Source organism: Rhynchophorus ferrugineus, unplaced genomic scaffold (assembly GCF_030347505.1).
Source record: "Rhynchophorus ferrugineus isolate W39M unplaced genomic scaffold, kcgeb_rfMv2 rfM3, whole genome shotgun sequence".
NCBI classification, from domain to species: domain Eukaryota; kingdom Metazoa; phylum Arthropoda; class Insecta; order Coleoptera; family Curculionidae; genus Rhynchophorus; species Rhynchophorus ferrugineus.
Genome location: NW_027472582.1, coordinates 64,545,621 through 64,560,829, shown reverse-complemented (window position 1 = coordinate 64,560,829; position 15,209 = coordinate 64,545,621). Strand labels below are relative to the sequence as shown.

The window sequence follows — 15,209 nt, the reverse complement described above, 5'->3', positions numbered from 1 at the left end:
ATGGCAAAGGTAGTCTACAAAATGATGATGATAAGCAATTAAATTAGTGATTTACTCTACGGGTATGTTGTTTAGGATAGTAATGGTTAGATGGCACTTTTTAGGTCAATTTTACGTTTACATTTTTCTTCAGTTTATTAAGATAATATAATTAGTTATCATCTAAAAGAAAAAATTCGTGTGTATATACGTAAAGTATGAATTATCAATAAAATATTATGATTTAGTAACACTATTTTGTAGTTTGCTATCGAATTTGTTTAATTTCGCAGATATTATAAAATATTTAAAAAATGGTAGAGGATATCTGAATGAAATGTCATGGATTTATAAGTTTGAGAAAATAGAACAACAATAGAAAGTGTGTGGAAGTACTTACACTTATTTATTTTTTTAGTTTTCATTAGGCCTACAAATTAGTTTTAAAGGACAATTGTTTAATTTGAAACTTTAGTGTGAAAAATTGGTACACTGTATTATTCAAAGTATTGTTTAATGGTAGCTGCTACTCTTTTTCCACCTTTCAGGCATTTTACGGATTCCATCTCGGAAAAAAGATGAGGCTATCCATGAATTGATCAATTTATTGGTATCTTCCTAAGAACTGAAGCGCTGTTCTGACAAGTCAAGACATACGTCGGAATAATAGAATTAGAAGCAGTAAGGTTTGGGGAATACAGCGGGTGGGGTAGCAGTTTAATGTTTCCATGTATGTTTTTACCAGTTTTGCTACATGTGGTCGAGCGTTGTCATACCGAAGAATAACATTGCTGTGTCTTTGCTCATACTTCGGTCGTTGTTTTAAGCAATATTCGGTCCAAACGCATCCAATGTAGCCGATCGTGATCCCTGTTGATGGGTTCATCTAGTAACGGCTTCAAACCCTTGTCGTCATATGTTTTTGTCTGTCCAGAATATTTTTTATTTTCGGTGTCAAAATCAGCACTTTTTAAACGCCGAGACCAGCATTCACGTGATTAAATTGATGAACTATACACAGCGTTTGTCAAACTTCTGACAAATGCGATTTATTCGGTACAAATTAAGACATTTTCAACGCATTGATATTTTTGTTCACACATCGACGAAACGACATGCTGAACAATTAAGTTGAATGAAGAATGAATGTGAGAGGCCTCAACATGAAGTTGTTTACAAGGGTACCCAATATGATTTAATATACAGTAACACCCTCTATTGTAAATCCTTCAAAATTAATTTATAGGCCGATATAACTGGAGTAAAAGTACTTTTTGTTAGTGTAAGATTGGATGGCATTATAATATTGATATAAAATTTAAAATTCCGAATATAATATTATAAATATATAGAAGATAATATATATATATATATATATATATATATATATATATATATATATATATATATATATATATATTCAAAAGGAAACTATTAAATATTAACATAGTTACCAAAATCCCAAAGGTACTGTACATATCATGAGAAGGAGAATAAGAATTAAAATATTGCTTATATGAAATTCGTACTGTTAATGTCGATATAAAAAAATACACGCTATTGGAAGAAATTCCGGGTTCAATGCCTTATAATCCACCGTAACTGCTTGTAACCATCCTTGGCATTTATTTACTACAACTAATTCCAAATATATCTTCACGAGATAACATACTCTACACGTAACTTGCTCTACAAATCAACTAAATACATGGGACAAACTATTCAGTAACGAATTAATTGAATTATATAAAATAAGCGGGAAACAAGCGTTGAAGTAATAACAACCTATAATTAATTAATTAATGTAAAGAACCGTATTAGTCAACCGTCCACCACTGGCCAGGCGATGTGCTCGTTTTAATCTTTTTTCTTTCATCACGGTATCGAGATAGTGGTTGCGCGCAATCTTCTAAGCTTTACAGCGTCAGTTTTCGCTTGGTTATTTTGGAGACGCTAAATTCGAAGCTTAATCGCCATTTTCTGCATGGGAACCATCGGGTTTCATATTAGATTCTGTTAAATGTTCTCTATTTTCATAATCCTATTATTCTCGTTTGAATAAAATTTTAAATAAAATATTTTTAACAAAAAAATTGAAATTTGACTTCAAAAAATAAATAAGGAAGTCTAAAAATTAAAAAATAATCAAACTTAGATCTTTAACACAAAAAAAAAATTAAAATAAAATATGTACATAATAATCGTTGTAATAACTAAATAAAAATAAACAAAAACCTTATTTAACTTATCTACTACACGTATTTTATATTCTACTATATACACGCAATATAGCTTAATATCTACGCAAACCTATTTATCTATTTACATTTTCAATGTCAGAGAAATGTTAGATAAATACCTTAAAATTATTTCGGAACCTATTTTTTATCATTTTTTAATTTACAACTTGCTCATTTTGGAGTTTAGTAATTCAACTACTTTCAATCCTTTTTCAAAATCATTATTATATGAAAATGCTTTTTTAAATTACGTTGTATATGTTGTAAACGTTTGTATAGTTTTAGTTAAAAAGGATATATTAATTGAATGTACCAAGATTAAATGAAAATGAAAAAAAAAAATGATATGCTTTTAAAAATATTATTTGACTTTTATAATGGAAATTTGATTTTTTTAAGTAATATCTTAATAACTTATTTAGACTCAAAAAAATCTATTTTATTAATTACGTTATAATGTAAGAAGTATCTGTATTCCTTCAGATGTATCTGAAATTTGTTAAGAAATGAAGTAAGTTACTTGTATATGACGTTGAGTATTAAACTAGTATACGCAATGAAATGTAATTTATTTTTAATTTTTCATTAATATAGTTACCGCTTTGCTAATAAAGCAATGTTTACTAGATTTATATCAGTAAATAAAAAAAAACTGTTAATGAGTTAGATTACGTCTTATACGTATTACGTATTAGGTCACAAAAAGTGTGCTGATGTATATGGCGGTTCTTTGTGAAGTGGGCACATACGGTACACAATTGTTTGAACAATAAATATAAATCACTGATTATTTGAATTATCGTTTATCCATTTTCATTTCCTACAAAACCATAAACGTGATATATGTTGATTCAAAGTTTAAAACTTTCCTAGTATGGAAATATTATATTCGGTGAATTGAAAACGGTTCTAAAATGGTAGCCTTATTCATTATATTTAGATTTTCTCTTATTTATATTTAGATATTCTGTTTCGGTTATTTCGAAAAGGGACGAGATAACGGAGGCCCCCATTTGCCGCTAAATTCCGTTAAAGATTATTGACGATATTAAATAATATAAGTCCTAAACATTTTATTGAAAATGTTTTTAACGGATTGCTGCCATGCTAAATATTACTGAGGGTACTGTGAATAACATCGTTTACAAAATGAAGGATAATACGTTAGATTCACCCAAGAAAACTCGTCTATATAAAAAGTGGGTGACGAATCTTGACCGAAGCTCTATTCGAGACCAAATATACGAAATGTACAAGAACAGTAAGTACACAAACTATTTTATCGACATAAACATAATTTAATAAAATTATTTTAGAGAAAATTGTCTCTCTAGAAAGTATACATAAAATAATTAGGGACAGGCAACTTTTTAGGAGATGTAAGATATCTTTTCATACATTCTTACAGGGCATAGGGTTTAAATAGTGTAAAGATAACCCTCAGAGAGGTTTAATAGAACTGCCAGGCATTGCCTTAAAAATAATTCAACTAGCATAAAATAATAGCAAAAAACATAAAATAATATAAAAAACTTGAATATTTCAAAATGGTTCATTGTGGCACTCTTGGCAAGAGAGTAACAAAAAAAGTGTAAAGACAATAAAAATTGATGGAAAAAGGTAAAAGTTACAATAGCATTCAATTGGGTTTTGTTGGTCATATATTGCTGGTTGAGAAGGACATTCCATCAAAAACTGTTTGGATATGTGGAAGGAAGTGGAAGTCAATAATAACACCTTCGGTTTGGATGAACTTGATAAGACATACAAAGGAAGTAATTGATAAATGGTGGAATTGTGAACATGTTTTGGACAGATTAGAAATTAACAATTTAGTGATTAAATTGGACAGTAACCAGTAAAGTGAAAGTGACTGAAGGAAACTTTCAGGATATGTGATATTGCTATGTAATGCTGGAAATACCTGAGACAGAGTAATGAGAGTGAAAAGAACTAAAAGTATGCACATAATTAATTGAATATAACTGTAGAAAATGATATTGTAGGGCGTGAAAGATATGTGTGCACAGATATGATTGCAATTGTTCAAAATTAAACATGAGCATTAGGTTAGAACGTTTGAGGAGAAAATGAATACTAACTCTTTCGTAGATATGGTAAATGCCTTAGACAGAATTCAGTGATTAATTTTATGAAGAATGGTGTACACAGATAGTAGCAGAAGAAATAAAATATACAGTGATACCAAGATGACTTGACAAGTAAACACACCATTGAAGGAAACAAGAACTAAACGAAAAAAGTAAATATGCTCTGGAATGAAAGTAAAATACGTTTCTCGGATATACAATTGTTAATTAGGTGGATTAGGCCTTCGGGGGATACCTCTACATAAAAAAACGCGCCTAGAAACTCTACCTCATGGATGGTGTGGAAAAGAGTTAAATGTAAACAAAACAAATCTAACCTACAAACTATTATACCTGTGTTCTTAATTGTAGTTTTTATAGTATATGTATTAGATGTACTATAATATTAAAATAAATTATATTTGATAAAATTTTTGTTCAATTATTTTATTTAGATTAGAATTTTCTTGTATGTCAAAACCAAACTGAACTAAAACTTAAAACAAAAAAAAACAGTTGATACGGCAACATTGTAATGTTTCGATGTCACAAATATCCACGACGCATTACTGAAAAAGCTTTGAATAGATTATATACAAGTTTGACTCGTTTTGTTGCTTTGACCTTGAACTTTGTAAAGCTATTTGATTTCTGGATCATCATTCAGTTGCATTGCCAATTATCAAAGAACTTTTTTGTTTTGGCAGCCTCCGATTACTAGTCGGTTTGATGTTTTAGTGCAACCCTATAAGCCGAAATAGGCTTTATAATGATCAATCTCTTTGATCTTATATCAAGTTTGGAGAGCCCACCGGCTAGTCAGTGCAGTTTTTTGAGTATGATCTGCTCTGACTTTTGTTTATTGTGATGTTAATATATAGTGAAATTGCTATGGGGTTCAGTTTTTGTTGTAACAGTTATACAAAGAGTATAATCTATTTTTGAAACGCATATTTTTGAAATTTGAATTTTAAATTGCTACTTGTGACACGTACATTATCAAAAACAAAAAATTTCAAACCGATTTAGTGAAAGTACACCGAAGAAACTTATGCGAACAATACAAATGTTCATATTGTTATGATAAGAGGTACAGGGCGGGGAGGAAGAGGGGGAGACGGTGACAATTATTTATTTATGATACATTAACTGCATTGACCTAAAAAGACGTGATATTTTATGCTTTTTTTTTGTTTCGTTGGTATTGAAGGTCACGTTGCCGTATCACTGCGTAAATTAGAATCAGATTTAAGTCAACCAGTAACGTCTTATTTAGTTAACGATTTAATTGTACGAGGTCAGGAAAAAAAGATAAAGAATACCGTTGTTTTAAAACATCCATATTTAGGTTTCTGCGAGAATTTATTAAACAATTTTTTGTATAATGAAATACTGTTTTTTAAACACGTCCTTGTGAAATTCTTCATAATCGGGAAGGAAGTTAAACTTTAAACTAGAAAAAAAATTGAGGTCAATGTAAAATATATTCTGGTGACAATCCCAATTATGCAAAAAAAACATGGACATACAAGGGCATTTCATTTCTCCATTGTTATCTCGTGTAAATAATTTATTGAGTTATAATTTAATTCAAGCTGTAAAAAATGTTAATTATCTTTTTTAATTATATAGTAGAACAATGATAATGGACATTATAAGTTTTATCTAAAGATCTGCTCTTTATTTTCAACTTTAAGTCTTTTTTTAATTTTAACTTTTAATTTTCAACCTTAAGTATTGTTTAGCAGCTATTTAGAGATACCTAAAAATGTTTATTCACAGACCTAAGCGATTTATAATATTGTTAATTTTATTTTTATTACAGGGATAATGACATGCTAGTTTTTTATTGTGTTTATAAAGTATCTTATTTTTCTGGTATCTTACGTGTATACCTAAAGGAATTAGTGTATAATACAGTTAAAGTTGCAATATTAACAAGTCAATTGAAAAGTTCCCGGCCTACCATAGTAAAACACATTTTTTTGCCAAAATTACTTTTCTTTATTCAACATCATTCCCTTCAAGGGTGATACACTGATTATAGCGACCCTTCAACTTTTCGATACCATTTTTGTAGTACGATTTGTCCATTACTTCAAAATAGGTCTCAGTTTCGGCGATCACCTCTTCATTTGAAGAAAATGTCTTCCCAGTGAGCATTCTCTTGAGATCTGAGAACAGGAAATAGTCGCTGGGAGCCAAATCTGGCGAATACGGCGGCTAAGAAAGCAATTCGAAGCCCAATTCATGGATATTTGAAATCATTTTCAGTGACTTGTGACACGGTGCACTGTCTTGGAGAAGCAGCACTTTCTTTTTCTGCAAATGTGGCCATTTTTCGGCGACTTCGTCCTTCAAATGGTCCAAAAATGCTATGTAATAGTCCCTGTTGATAGTCCTTCCTATTTCAAGGTAGTCAATGAAAATTATTCCACGCGCATCCCAAAATACAGACGCCATAATCTTGCCAGCCGACTGTTGCGTTTTCCCACGCTTTGGAGCGGGTTCATTGTGTGCAGTCCACTCGGATGACTGTCGATTGGACTTCGGAGTGAAATGATGGAGGCATGTTTCATTCATTGTTACATATCGATGCAAAAACTCTGTTTTATTATGTTAGATCATCTTCAGACAAGTCCAATGCGTTCACCGTCTTCGGTCCTCATTTCACCACATCTAAATCTAGCATAACAATCCTTGATGGTTGACTTTGCTGGAACAGTATCCGGAAACACGGCATCAAGCCAAGTTTTTGCTTCAATTGTTTCCCTTCAAAAAGCAATATTTTATCAACACGCGAAATTCTTTTTTATCCATTTTTTTCACAATAACAAAACATTTTAAGAAGCATAATAATGGAGACAGAAATAGGGAAAATGTGCGGAATTAGTCAAGTCATATATGGTAAGATTTCACCATTTAGGTACTACTTAAGGGGTGAGGAGTGAATTAAAATGTGGGATAATGCTATCACAAAAATACAGGTGTAAATACCAACATGGCAATAGTCTCTCAATAATTTGTTGATGATAAATCATTTGCAGCGAAAATGTATGATGACAGTGGAAAAGCTACTGGATGTCTATTTATCCTTATATTTATATTTTTTGAGTTTAAATAATAGTTTCGTTCATTAAGTTTCATCACATAAAAATAAATTACAGGTTTCTTCAAATTAAATTTAAATTGCTTTTTTGTTTCTCTTTAATAGGTAGTTTTCATTATATCTAATTTTAATAAAGTATTACTAATATTTACAATAAAAGAATGATACTAAAATAATTACTAATTATTTTTATTAATTTAGGTAATTTCAAAAACTAATTGTAGGTTATTTTTTTTATACAAGATACTTTTCTGTTTCCTTTTCTTTATTGGATTTTCATTTTAACCTGATGGAGAGCTATTAACAATTGATATTTAACTACTTGCTATATCTTACTTAAGTATAAAAATTGTTAAATATTACCTTTGTCGTGGCTTTCTACCCAGTTCCTTCTTGTTTGTAAAAGACAGCATATTGTATTCCATTCGTTTACTTTCATATGAAAGGGTGTTATTTAATTCTAATTCCTAATGTTGTGTTAATATTTTAGTACAGATTTCCTAATAGTCTTTGGACATGTTACGAATAATAAAGGTCCATTTATATTATACTCCTAATTATTATTCAAAACTTACTAAATTTTATTATTATCCCTATATATATATATATATATATATATATATATATATATATATATATATATATATATATATATATATATATATATATATATATAATTCACAAAGAAAAACTGTATCAAATTATTAGATTCATAGTTATCCATATACATTAATTTTTCTATTAATAATCAAAATTATCCGTCAATAACCTAATCGTAAATACCGCCATTCCAATCAGGTGGAGTTCTGTCAATTATTCGCGCTCTGACAAATTTAAACAAACTTCGGAAGTGCGCATGTGCAATGTGAACAAATGAAATTTTAACCCTGCCAACTTTTAGTGTCGTCTCTATATATAATTCTCCAAAAATGCTGAAGGTGGAATTTTTAAAACTCGTGTTCGTTGAATCTATAACGTTTCAAGGCACCCTATATATCAATATACGATAAAAATTACGAGCGACAATCTAAAAATACGGCGACCGATTCCCGTCGGTTTTAATTATCAATTAAAACGCGAATACCGTTCGCGCCGTAACGAAATTTAATTTGGTGGCGAATAAAAATAACTTTTATGCGGTTAAAAATTCCATTCGGAAAATGCAACGGAAACCGTCCGATCTCCAGTTTAAATGGCGCTAGAATAACAAAGGTCCGTTTTACGCTTTTCGATGTGGACCTAAATCGTTCGCATAAATCGCGCAACGATTTATATAAATAAAAAATAATCGGGCGAAAACTCACTTGCTCCGGGAATTATTCGCGATTGTGTACATTGACTAGTTGCCAATGTTATTTTTGCTTCGGTCTTTATAGGAGGGTTGATGTATGCGAGAAAGTTTGCCTCGTTCATGTTTGAACGTATTTTTTTGGCGCTCGCCGTTGTAAAAATATAATATCGCCATTATCGTTGCATTTTCGTTAAGTTTGTTTGGGTATGGATATGTTTTTCGTTTGTTTTCTCGCTAGGTTTTCAATATATTTGGACTATGAGAGTCTTGTGAAATTATAATACTTAATTTATAGCATTTTTAAATATTAAAACAGGCCTTGAAAGTTAACATTAAACGAAGCACACTATTTTGTCAGACACAAAAATCGATTATGATATTTTAATAGTACTGTGAATTAATTCTGTGGTATTTATTAGGTGCTTTCATGTCTCTTGTTTAGCGGTATCAATCTAAACAACTGTTAGGTCATTCACGATCTCAATAATTCATTATTTCTGTTGTTTGATTTGCATAAAGCTGCTGCGAAAGCCGATTAAGCAATTTTAGAATCGCTTGGTTATGCTGCATAACTAGCGCAGTCGGTAGGATTCCAGGAAGATTATAAGGCTGTTCTTTTTTGAATTCATTCAATCAATCAGAATCAAAGTAATTATGAGGAAAATAAGACAGGTTGACGTTTGATCGGCAAATGCAAAAAATATGGTTTGAAGCTGCACAAAGACCCATAGCTATAAAGTATTACAATCAAGAATCATTTTGTTATTCAATATATACAGGCGCTAATCATGGAACACTCAAAATTACATTTTCGGTATTCATTGTTCCTGTTGTTCGTTTGATTTGAATACATCTTTTTCCGAAGCTTATCAAGCACTCGTAGAGCCTTTTGGTGATGCTGCAGGGGCATATTCTAATGTCAGTTTTGGTTTCAAGGATTTCAAAGTAGTTATTTTGAAGAAAATAACTTGCAAGGCTTATTAGGCGAAAATCCAGCTCAAAATAGCCAAAGAACTTTCAGACACTTTAGCAGTTGATGAATCAACTGTTTCCAGAGCTTTGGGTGTGAGAGGTATGATGCAAAATGTGGAAAAATACCTCATACACGAAATGAAAAGTGGGTCTATCATATATTAGTCCAGCAGATGGATGGTTCATCAACTCAACAAAGCTAAATATGCTTGGTTATAAGGTGTTGATGAGTTGTGGTATAGTTTATAATGGGCTGCAGAAACCGAATAAAACTCTTACAGAAGATGTCCGCTGATGTCAATTCAGTAAATGAAACGACATATTGTTGCAAAAAAGGAAAGCAATTGCGAGTAACAGACTTAAAGTCATCTTCTTGCATGATATGCATGCATGATAACGTATTTATGCATGATAACGTAAAGATGGACACATTGTTTCAGTTCCATTTGGAAGTTCTGCCACAGTAGTTCTGAACAGACATAGTACCTTGAGCCTTGCCCAATGGGAGGATGGATTACTGCAAAATCAACTTCGATCTTTCGATGGGGTGTTGCTATGTTGCCAGAAAGACGGGAAAAAGAAATAAAATGATGAAAGATTTTGATTAATATATTTTAAAAATTTCTTAGTCTTTTTAAAATGAAAATACATGCAATCCGTCTACTATTCGATAGTACAATAACTGATGTTATATCGTATTGGATATTTCTACAACTATATTTCGAACCATAATTCCAAGTGAATTGCCAATAGAATGAAATCACTGTCGTTCTATATACACTATGAACGAAAATGATTTATGCTATATTATCTAACCCTATAACCCAAGATTCAGTGAGTGCTATATTTATTTCAGTCATTTTAGGAAGGCTGTGAAAGTTTCGCTATAGCACTACATTACAAAACTATTATATAGTCTATTCAAAGTTTATTTGTATATGCGTCATCAAGATGTTTAATGTACTGCCTGTCGCAATTTGTAAATTCTTTTTGGAATCAGACAATATTTTCCTTCTCATTTTATTCTAGTTAAAAGAGACATAATGCTGTCTGATTAGTTCGAACACGTAAACGGATGAACGTAAACGTTAAAATAAATTGTATTTGATAACATTTTGGTTCAATTATTTTATTTAGCTTAGAATTTTGTTGTATGTCAAAGCCAAACTGAACTAAAACTGAGAGTTGATGCGGCAACATAGCGACGTTTTGACGTCACAAATTTCGATGACGCATATACAAATAAACTTTGAAACTTTTAATAATGTTATTGTTTACGGGATAGTATAATATCTCGAGTCACTAACTGCTAAAATTATTGTACCACCAAGGTAAACAACTATACAAGATCTGAATTTTATATATGTCGCTTAATCAATTATATTGTTACAACAAAATGTTACAACTTTATTTCCGTACTTTTTGTCTCGGTTTATCATCTAGAAGCCATAGAAAACTGATGATTATTTTTAAGGTTAGAGGTAGCAACGTTAATGACAGCGGTAAACAATTTGTTGTAGCGACAGAATAAATAGTCCCTAGTTACGAGTAGAAATACGCATAAGAAATTCTTTCCGCCCGCCGTTATAGAGGGCGCGGGTGTACTTCTCACAGGGAGTAAATGTTTAACTTTCTTCCCTGTTAATAGGGACGAAACTACGTACATTCGACCGAGGTATGGAAAAAAATGTTTTAAAACATTTCACACTTCACAACTGCCATAGTCGGTAGGATTTCACTGAGATCATAGGGCTGTTCTCTTGTTTTGAATTCATTCAATTAACCGTAATTCAATTAATTACCAGGAAAAAAAGACGAAAGAGACTTTCTATAGTCATATATATATAGTTCAACAAGTCAAAGTCAAGTAAAGTCTTCTTCCCATTAAATAAAATATACCTTTTAGTAAAATAATAGTTCTAAACCCTTTCACAGTTAGTAATTCATATTGACATATTCGCATTAAAAATATTGTGATTTTGTTTGATTACAAAAATATATTTAAGTAATGTTGATAACAGACTATTTTATAATCCATAAGTCAAAATCGAACTTATCTAGACGTGTGGTTAGTCACGCGTCCATCACATGACAAGCTTTTAAATAGAAAATGCTATTTTAAAGTATTTTATTGGTATCCCATTAGTAACATTAATGTATACCGACTATGTAACACGAATGGCAAGAAAAAATGTGATATCGTCTGGTGTTCCGCGAAAATAAACGATATAAAACTTTCGTCGCTTTATTAAATAAGATCTTGGCAAAAAACAATAAAAATAAATCAAGGCAGCGTTTTAACAAGAAATTCTTTTGATTTACGACCGAAAACAATTTGGACGAATAATATATTCATCAGGATGGAAAATGTTTATACATGAGATAACGAAAAACGTGAAGTATTTTTATTCCATCTAGAATTTATGGGGTGTTTGAATAATAGAAACTGTTCGATGTAACGGACACATATTTAAAAACGAATGAACTAGTTCATTGGCTGAAGGACGAAATTTTGTGATAAATTTAAACCGATTCTTGGTATAAGAATATTTACATTGAAAAAATTTATTACAATTTCAGTTATACAAAGATTTTAGATATTTTCTTATATATAGAAATATTCTACATCATTATCTAACACACTATTGAATAGTGAAGTTTTGATCATTTCGAAAGTGGGTCATAGACTGGGATAGATGATATTCCGGAGAAGCAATATCTGGAGAATACGACGGGTGGACTAGCATGTCCTATTTTAGTGATGATAAATAATGACTGAAAATAGACCAAAATCGAAAACTGAGTTGAGGGCGTATGTCCTCTAACAAGACAAAAAAGTTACGATTCGATCGATCTTTCTCTCATTCGAAAAACTAACAAATCAGCCTACAGAAGGGGTGTTTGATCCAGCCTTCAGTGCCATCAAGAGGAACCCAAGGGAGAGAGAGTCTTTGGTCTAATCGTGAATATTAAGCAATAATCGTAGTAAGCACAATCTTTATTTTACTAAAACAAACTAGCAACTTTCCCTAAAGTAACTAGCAAAGAATAAGAAGGTTTCTGTCATCAGCGCAATTAAGCGTACAGTATGTATCACAAGAGTGCTCTGTATCATTTGTAACAAAAGAAAATCTCCGTTAAAATCCGTCAAACCTTAGCCTAATCTTTACCATTTTGTACACACTAACAGTCATAAACAGTTACATTCAACAGTAACTGTTTAAACATTTCACCATAATTTATCCTAAACTACACACCATAATTCTTCATCATCTTGTACCAATTTATATCGCTTTATAGCTATTTTAATCTTATATTAACATATTTTATAACTTTAGTATTTGTAAGACGTAAACTGTTAAAACTAAATATGTTTTTACGCATTAATTTTTACGTAAAGAAGAGGGAATATACTTGCATGTTTTATTTCAACCTGTATTCTCCTACTGTACTCCTGTAGTCTCCTACATTTTAACACTGCATGTAAATTTCGCCAATGTTGTGACTTTTGTTACTACTTGGAATTGTGGACAAATATTAATAATATTATTAAATTTTTATTCGTCATTTTCATTGACCATTTTCGACAGCTTTTTTGTGATGTGATGTAATGTCCAGAAGGAGATATCGCAGAGTTTTAATGTGCATAGAAACTTTACACATTAAATTTATTTGGTTCAGAACCAACTTTGGACAATTTTTTAGGTATACTGAAATCGTTTTTTATTTAAAAGCTCGATTAAACGTCACTAATTTTAATTTATACTAAGGATAGTTGATTTTACAAATTTTACCCAGTTTGAACACATCTTTCTGATCCCACTAAAACCACAATGTTTCAAAGTAGAACTATTTTATTTCGAGTTTGAGGGTTTAACTTTCTTACATATGATTATGGTAATACGTGATAAAATTCAATTTAAATATGCACTTAAAATTCCATATAAAAAGGTTATCTTCAAAGTCACTATGTAATACGTATTTTTTAAAATTGAAGCTCGTACAGCTGACCCATAGGCATTTTATTGTAATTTGTACACTACGGTTCGTTTTTATATTCTTCTTTATCTTTAACATCAAATTTGACTTATCTTATAGAGTAATGGTTCATTCACTAACATAATTTGATTTGATTTCTTCATATCATTATTTATCGTTTATCGCTACGTAACAGTGTATTTTCTGCAGCTGGCAACAGTGTATTTTCGAGATGGCTTATATGAAATTTTAAATACATATTTCTATCTAACATTTATAATGCAGTATTACTATAGATATTATTAGAGCATCCATAAAATTAAACGCTAATAATCGGTACAAACCTGACAATTATTGAACATAGATATTAATCTCGTTTATACGGCATGCATCTATCTAACAGAAATTATCACGTACTCCGCGTAGTTATTAAGAAACGTGTCACCCCGCATTATAATACATACAAATATAAATTTCCAAGAAACATCAAGGCATTGTTCAAACCAAAATTACTCACTAACCTAATTTTAAAAATAGGTTCAACACTCTTCATAATGTACATATTATAATTTTCTAATCTGTATATTTAAAAAATTAACTATAAAATAAAATATAGATGAACAATTGCTTCTATTGTATGTATATCTATGATCATAGCTAAAATCATGCTGATTTGTTTCTATTATTTGATCTTTCATCTTTATTTTGATCTTCTTAATATCTTTGAGTTTTCAAGATAGTTATATATAGTAATATATACTATAGAACATAACACAGGGACTGAAAAGTCCCCGGCCTAACACCTAGATGGCGATAGTTTTCACTATGCACCAGCATACACCGCTTTTCAATTAGTACTATCCAGCAAAAGGAAGCTGCTAAAATTTCATAATATTCTACTAATAAGTTTGTGAGTTGTGCTAAGAGTGTCACTACTTTGGTTACTTTCAAAACAATGGATCAAGAACAATTTCTTGTTTTTTACTTTTACACAACTTCTTGATGGGAAACGGTTCTGTTCAAGCGAAGCAATGGTTTGAAAAGTGTTATAGGAACTCTGCTCCATCAGAAACACTAATAAAACGTTAGTTTTTTGACTTCAAACGTGGTCGTAGAGAAAGCTCTGTTCAAAGTTTTTGACCAAAAAAGTTTTGATGACTCTGAGCAGTGTTCGGCTATGATTAAAGGTAACAAACCGAAATTTCTGCATCGACATGTGACAATGGATGAAATATGGAGCCATCACTGAGTGGACAGCAACTGATGTCTAATTTGAGGCAAAATATAAATCGTTCTGGAAAAGTGGCATTGAAATGTTAGAGCGGCGCTGAAACGATTAGCTCTCGATGGAGATTACATTGATGAATAAAGCCAATTTTGAACCAAAAAACGCGTTTTCATTGTTGCGGCCGGGACTTTTCTGCTCATCTGTTATATACAGCTTTTGAATTTTGTATGTTAAATTATGATTTTGTGTGATCGTTTTTTAGTTATCTGTATGGTTATGATATTTTTTTTATACTGTTGATACCTTTTCCTTATCTCTAGTA

General features: G+C 30.9%; 1 protein-coding gene across 2 annotated transcripts in view; it reads right to left on the bottom strand.

The window, feature by feature from the left end:
- The window catches only part of LOC143192959 (uncharacterized), a 474,490-nt gene that overhangs the window by 24,942 nt on the left and 434,339 nt on the right, over window positions 1-15,209 (bottom strand). The gene's annotated exons all lie outside the window — the stretch shown is intronic.